Raw genomic sequence first — 7,500 nt, 5'->3', positions numbered from 1 at the left:
CCAGTTTGCCCTTCAGCCCAGGACCTTCGCTACAGAGGGGGCCAAGGTAGGATACGTCATCACCCACTTGACTGGTCGGGCCCGGCTGTGGGGAGCTGCAGAATTCGACCGCCAGACTCCGGCCTGCGCTTCATTCAACGCTTTTGCTGAGGAGATGGAGAAAGTTTTTGACCTGGGGTCTTCATCGGCTGAAGCATCCCAAGAGCTGATGAGTATTCGCCAGGGGAACCGGACCGTGGCGGATTACTCCATTGACTTCCGCACCCTGGCGAGACGCAGCACATGGAACTTGGCCGCACAGACGGATGCTTTCCTCCACAGTCTTGCGGGCTACATCAAGGATGAACTGGTCTCCCACGAACCACCCAAGACCCTTGATGAAGCCATCGCCCTGGCAGTCCGAATCGATCGTCGGATCCAGACCCGGCGCCGTGAGAGGGGACAACCGAGACAATCGGCCACCAGCATTCGGCGTGACGCCACTTCCTTGCCTCCTCCTGCTAACCCCCAGAACCAGTTTGACCAGACCGAACCCATGGAGATTGGCCGCACCTCCCTCTCCCCAGAAGAGCGGCAACGTCGCCTTACTGCCCAGCTGTGCCTCTACTGCGGCGGCGAGAATCACAGAGTCAGCAACTGTCCAGCAAAAGCCAGAGCTCACCGGTCATAGGGGAGATCCGGCTGAGCTCGACAAACATCAAGTCTCCCCCCACCCGAAAGCCCATGCTCCAGGTCTGTTTCCTGCTTCCTGACTCCAGACACACCCTGGCTGCCCTAGTGGATTCTGGGGCCGAAGCTAATATCATGGATGTGGAACTTGCACGTCAGCTGGGGTTGGGCTGTCAGCATCTGTCACCACCTGTTCCCGTCCGGGCGCTTGATGGTCATCAACTCGGCACAGTGACCCACATCACATCCTCTGTTACCATGGAACTCTCAGGAAATCACCAGGAGTCCATCAGCTTTCACCTGCTCAATTCACCTACACAACCCATCATCCTGGGGTATCCTTGGCTCATCCGTCACAACCCTCAACTCGACTGGAGATCCAGCACAATACGAGAGTGGGGAGGAGACTGCCACCAGACCTGCTTTAAGCGAGCCACACTACCCATCAATTCAAAAGCTACCTGTCCTGCCCCTGATACACCTGGCGTCCCTGCCTGTTACCTTCATCTCAAGGAGGTCTTCAGCAAGACCAAAGCCACTTCTCTGCCTCCTCATCGGTCATATGACTGCGCGATCGACCTCCTACCCGGAACATCACCCCCAAAGGGCCGCCTCTACTCGCTCTCCGCTCCTGAAAGGCTGGCCATGGAGGACTACATCAACGAATCCCTGGCAAGTGGAATTATTCGACCATCATCTTCTCCTGCCGGAGCTGGTTTTTTCTTCGTGGGGAAAAAAGATGGCTCCCTCCGGCCTTGTATCGACTACAGAGGCCTGAATGATATCACTGTGAAAAACCGCTATCCTCTGCCACTGATGTCTTCCGCCTTTGAACTGCTCCAAGGGGCCACCATTTTCACCAAACTTGACCTCAGAAATGCATACCACCTGGTCCGGATGAGAGAGGGGGACGAGTGGAAGACTGCATTCAACACACCCACCGGCCATTATGAATATCTAGTCATGCCCTTCGGACTCACCAATGCACCCGCTGTTTTCCAGAACCTGGTTAATGACATCCTTCGTGACATGTTGAACAGGTTCGTTTTTGTTTTCTTGGATGATATTTTAATATTCTCCAAGAGCCAATCTGAACACGTTCATCATGTGCAGTCAGTACTTCGCCGTCTTCTCAAAAACTCACTCTACGTCAAGGCAGAGAAATGTGAATTTCATGTCAACTCTTTGTCCTTCCTTGGATATGTCGTGGCAGAGGGTAGTATACAGATGGACCCAGCCAAGGTTTCAGCAGTGACGTCCTGGCCGGCCCCCGAGAGCCGTAAGAAGTTGCAACAGTTTTTAGGCTTTGCCAACTTCTACAGGAGGTTTATCCGGGGATTCAGTGCCGTGGCAGCCCCACTCACAGCACTGACCAGTACCAAACAGCCATTTCAATGGAATCCAGCTGCTGACAAAGCCTTTCAGACTTTGAAAACACGGTTTACCTCAGCTCCCATCCTCCGCTTGCCAGACGAGAACCTGCAGTTCGTGGTGGAAGTAGATGCCTCGGACGTTGGTGTTGGAGCAGTGCTATCTCAGCGATCACCAGAAGATGGCAAGATGCACCCATGCGCCTTCTTCTCTCGGAGGCTGACAACATCCGAGCAGAACTATGACATCGGCAACCGAGAGTTACTTGCAGTCAAACTTGCCCTAGAGGAGTGGCGCCACTGGCTGGAGGGGTGCAAGACTCCATTTCTGGTCTGGACAGACCACAAGAACTTGGAGTACATCAGGTCAGCAAAGAGACTGAATCCCCGCCAAAGTCGCTGGTCCCTGTTCTTCACCCGCTTTAACTTCACCCTCTCCTACCGTCCCGGCTCACGCAATGCTAAGCCCGATGCCCTGTCACGCATGTTTCAGAAGGATGACAGGTCATCTGAGGACCCAGAACCAATCCTCCCAAACCCCTGCGTCATCGCCACCCTGACCTGGAACATCGAGGAGGAAGTGAGAAAGGCTATCAGGAACCAGCCTAGTCCAAGTGCGTGCCCCAGCAACCGCCTCTTCGTTCCGGCAGACCTGAGATCCCAGGTCATCCAGTGGGGGCACAATTCCAACCTGGCCTGTCACCCTGGTATCGGACGCACTCTCCGTCTTCTCTCTCAGCGGTTCTGGTGGCCATCGTTGAAGAAGGATATCCGCGAATTTTGCATAGCGTGCCATACCTGCTGCCAGAACAAGACTTCCAACCGACCACCAGCCGGGTTACTACAGCCCCTGCCAGTACCCATGCGCCCCTGGTCTCACATCTCGCTGGACTTTGTCACCGGCCTTCCCCCCTCTGATGGTAATACTGTCATCCTGACCATCGTAGACCGGTTCAGCAAGATGGCGCACTTTGTTCCACTGCCAAAGTTGCCCTCTGCCAAAGAGACAGCCCAGGTGGTCCTTGAGCAGGTGTTCCGCATCCACGGCTTGCCACGGGATGTAGTGTCTGACCGGGGCCCGCAGTTTGCATCAGCCTTCTGGAAAGACTTCTGCCGTCTTCTCGGAGCTACTGCCAGTCTTACGTCAGGTTTTCACCCGCAGTCAAACGGACAGACTGAAAGGATGAATCAGGAGCTGGAGAAGTCTCTGCGGTGCATGGCGTCCCGTAATCCCCGGGCCTGGTCTCAGCATCTGTTGTGGGTAGAATATGCTCACAATTCTCTCTCCAGCTCCGCCACTGGATTGTCCCCCTTTCAGTGCGTCTACGGCTATCAGCCGCCCCTGTTTGCCAGTCAAGAGAGAGGAGCCTCCTGTCCGTCTGCCCTTGCCTGTGCTCGCCGCTGTCGTCGGACGTGGTCTCAAGCTCGTGCCACCCTTCTGAGAGCCGTTGCCAGCTACACTGCCAGTGCCAACCGGCGAAGGATTCCTGCTCCCGCCTACCAGGTGGGCCAGAAGGTGTGGCTTTCCTCCCGTGATCTGCCTCTGCGCGTGGAGTCACGCAAACTGGCCCCCAGATTCATCGGTCCATTCCCAGTCCAGAAAATCATCAATCCGTCGGCTGTCAGACTCCGGCTTCCCCGGTCCATGAAGGTGCACCCAACCTTTCACGTCTCGCGTCTGAAGCCAGTTCACGAGAGCCCTCTGGTGCCTGCTGTGCCGCCACCTCCGCCACCCCGACTCATTGATGGTGGTCCTGTTTACACTGTGCGACGGCTGCTCCGGTCACGACGGCGGGGTAGGGGCATCCAATACCTTGTGGATTGGGAAGGCTATGGTCCTGAGGAGAGGGTGTGGGTGCCCGCCGGCAGGATTGTGGACCCCACTCTCATTGCGGATTTCCATCGCCAGCACCCGGACCAGCCTGCAATCCTGAGGGGTCGGCCGAGGGGTCCTCGTCGTGGCGACGCTGCTCCGTCAACTCCTGGACCTGAACCTGGACCGGGACCTGATTCTGATCCTGAGGCTGAGGACACTGACCAGTCTGAGGAGTTCTGACCCTCCGCCGGCTACCCCCCTCCTCCCACCCGTGTTGGTGAGTCTGTTTTGGGACTTCTGGGCCGTCCCTTGAGGGGGGGGTTCTGTCATGGTCCTGCAACTCTCTCTTCTCATCTGGTAACTTTCCACTCACTCTCACCTGTCATTCCCACACTCAGGCTCACCTGCTGCCACTTAACGAGCATTAACTCTGCTGCCTGCATACCATCACTGACTCTGCTGCCTATTGACCTTAATTGATTCTCGTTAATGAGCTGTAGCTACCATTGGCTGTCTCTTGTCACCTGCTGCCTCTCTCTGTCCATATAAACCTCAGTCCTCCAGTACCTCTCTGTCAGATCGTCTGCAATTGGAACTCCTGTTTGCTGGCTTCTTCCCGTCTGGCTCCTGAACCCCGAATCCTGAAACCTGAAACTCTGAACCCGTGCCTGAACCTTCGACTCCGACTTCTCTACTTCCCCGGTAATTCTGACCTGCCTTCTGCCTTGTGACCAAGATTTCTGATTTGCCCTGAACGGTACTGCTGCCTTGCCTGATCTGCCCTGTTGTGTGTGTGTTCCCCCCCAGGACCCAGAGAACCCGGACCTCCACCACCAGCTCCTCAAGAACCTTCTCGGCCACTGGGGAACACACACACACAGGTTCTCGGACACAAACCTCCCAACCCCCTGAACCCCTAATAAACTCTGTGTAACGTGACGCATCTGGGTCCTTCGTCTGTCTGTCTGACAGGATGTAAAACAATATTTACTATTATTTACTGATTGCTCAAAATGTGTCCAGCATATTGGTCACCACCGTCAGATTGTTTCTAAAAGACAATAAAATCAGGTATGCACAAGGTAATTTTCATTATTGAGGACCCCTTTTCAAACCTTCAGCTCTACTGCCTACTTCACCATCACTGAAGCTCCTGTAAGTTTATTATTTTGTCCTCAATTTGTTAATTTGTTTGGACACTGGTACTGTCCCAACCATAAACTGTCAACACCGTCGGGGGTTTTAATAGTATTGTATTACATTAATGTTAATAAATATATTTTTTTTCAGAAAAGGTATGAAGCACCCAAGAAACAGAGCGAAAATGAAATGGCTAATGTGAACAAACAATGCATAATATTTAAAAGAGTGTTTTTTTGTCTCACACCGTCAGATGTCACCACCGTCAGATTTTGTTCTGCTCATCATGTTGTTCCATATTTTTATTTTTATTGTGCTGGTTAATGAAACATTACTAGGCATGTTAGTAATAATTGTGGTCCAAAATGATACTTTACCCACCACTGAGGTGCATTTGGAGGTTTTTTTGTCAGAAAACCTGACGGTGGTGACATCTGATGGAGTTCACCAAAAAACGCATGTTTTACGTGTTTTTGACATGTTTTAAGAATATGCATACAGTAAGTGTCTACAGTTATGTTGAATTGTTAAAGTAATTCACTTTAATACAGTAAACATGTGTTTTTACTTCTAATTCTGTCTGCCGCTGTTGACAAAACAAGAAAGAGCCCATTTTATGAAAAATGTTAAACATGGGGAGCTTGGCCAATGCATTCACTGCACAGCCAAGACCTACATCTATGATAATACACCTCTATATTTTGTATTTGAACAACTTAAAAGCTGTTTTTAACACATTTTCAACAACCAGTGGCTTACTTCCTAGATAATCTAACTAATGAAGTAAAAAGACATGCTCATACTGTGCACACACAAAAATAAAGTGTTTATGCAAGATGCCATTGACTTGAGAGGGCTATATATTTTGCTAAATGCAGGTACTAATTAGGCCACTTTCACCACTCTCAGATTACTGTCACCACCGTCAGTTCTTAAGTCACCACCGTAAGAAGGAGTTTTGGACATTTTAAAGGAATGTGCTTACAACATTTTCCTTAGGAGTTGTTGAAATATCAAAGTAATAGCCAATTTAAGCCTACACGAATATTTGTGAAATTACAAAAAATTGTTTGTTGTATTTAGGCGTTAAGTAAGCATTGTTTGACGGTACATACTTTAAAACTAGAACACATGAAACAGTATTAAAATAGAACAAAAGTGAATTTTCAACATTTAAAGGCATATGTGTGAACCAAAAAATACACATAATCACTTAAAAACTCCAGATACATATGCAACCAAATCAATACAATTTTAATAACTTTTAACTGTGTCTGACGGTGTTGACAAAAAACAAGCTATGGTCGGAGAAAAGCCTGATTTCTGAAAAAAATACATAATGGGGAGATTGGCCTTGTGCATTTCTGAAAAGCCAAGACCTTAGTCTACAAGGATATACCATATAATTTTGTAATTCACTTTGTTTTTTTCTGTCAACATTACAACCTGTTTTAGCCACTTTCTCAAGAATCAGTGCTATGTAAAGTAATGCTATGTGACAACACCAAAAACGTAACCCTAAACGTAGAGTACTCTAGGTAGCACAGTTTGTAATGGAAACACAAACGGGGCTGCTTTAGCAGCACCACTCAGCTCGACACGGCACGTCACAGCCGGGTTGTATTGTGGCAAAAGGCCTATATGGCCCTTTCCAGTATCTTTTTTTCTCTGCCTCTCTGTCTCTTCCATGTTCTTTCTCTATATCTCTGATTTTCTCTGCTTTTCAGTCAGGAGGGGTGCAAACGTGCAGTATGCAGAGCAACACGCGCACACACACACACACACACACCAGTGTTTCCCATACATTGAGGAAACTATGGCGGCCCGCCATAGTTTAAATTTGGCCGCCATAGTTTACGAAAATGTATTAAAAAAAAATAAAAAAAAAATTAGTTTTTTTTTTTTTTTTAACGATATCCGTTTTTGTTAAAAACGATTTGAATTACGATTTTGAATTTCCTTCGCATTTTCCTCCTGGAGTAAATACATCATATAGACTCTGTATTGGTTAGATAAGTAGTCCCACGGTAACACAGGGGAAAGCATTAGGAAGTGACCACATCGGGTGAGAAACAGAACATGTGCGCAACGATGCGTTATGACACGCCGATATGCGAGGATCTTCGTCCAAATCGCTAGTCGCATGCATCATCGCTAACTGCGTTTACATCGCGTGCCGCGTGTAAGGGAAATGTTAGTTGTTGACATGTATGGAATTCACTTCAATTTGTGCTGTTTCTTGCTTCAGTTGTGGACAAAACGATTGGCCAAACTCACAATAGAAAGCCTTTGCTGTGCTACTGTCCCAGAGAGCTGAAAAAAAAAACCTTCATAGAAGAAGTCACACTTAACAGGGGTGTTAACCAATCCAATGAGTTCTCTCATTGCTCTCTCTCTCTCTCTCTCTCTCCGTGTCTCTCTCTCTCTCTCTCTCTCTCTCTCTCTCTCTCATAGTAGCCTACTATTTACCCATAACAAATGGTGAATTTCTGAGCCCTTTTTAAT

At 49.2% G+C, this 7,500-nt stretch overlaps 1 protein-coding gene across 2 annotated transcripts in view; it reads left to right on the top strand.

Annotated features, from left to right (window-relative positions):
- The window catches only part of gpat2 (glycerol-3-phosphate acyltransferase 2, mitochondrial), a 124,656-nt gene that overhangs the window by 61,509 nt on the left and 55,647 nt on the right, over positions 1 to 7,500 (top strand). The window lies entirely within an intron of this gene.

This window comes from Engraulis encrasicolus, chromosome 3, assembly GCF_034702125.1.
Source record: "Engraulis encrasicolus isolate BLACKSEA-1 chromosome 3, IST_EnEncr_1.0, whole genome shotgun sequence".
In the NCBI taxonomy this organism is placed as follows: Eukaryota; Metazoa; Chordata; class Actinopteri; order Clupeiformes; family Engraulidae; genus Engraulis; species Engraulis encrasicolus.
This window is presented reverse-complemented; position numbering and strand designations above follow the sequence as displayed.